The sequence below is a fragment of the Arachis duranensis genome, chromosome 7, assembly GCF_000817695.3.
Source record: "Arachis duranensis cultivar V14167 chromosome 7, aradu.V14167.gnm2.J7QH, whole genome shotgun sequence".
Taxonomy (NCBI): domain Eukaryota; kingdom Viridiplantae; phylum Streptophyta; class Magnoliopsida; order Fabales; family Fabaceae; genus Arachis; species Arachis duranensis.
Genome location: NC_029778.3, coordinates 42,067,820 through 42,068,089, shown reverse-complemented (window position 1 = coordinate 42,068,089; position 270 = coordinate 42,067,820).

Genomic DNA, 270 nt, shown 5'->3' with positions numbered 1-270 from the left:
TTTGAAATAGATTTGAAGAATGGTTTTGATTTGTGAAGATTTGAAAGTGAATGATGAAAGGTTGAAGTGCATTTATGTAGACGAGTATGGGTAAAAAGAGGAAAATTTGAAAAAAATTGAGTTGAAAACAAAAGTGTGGTCCCCCCACCTTTCTGGCGTTAAACGCCCAGAATGGCACCCATTCTGGCATTTAACGCCCATATGGCACCCCTTTTGGGCGTTTAACGCCCAGCCAGGTGCCCTGGCTGGCGTTAAACGCCAGAAAACCTT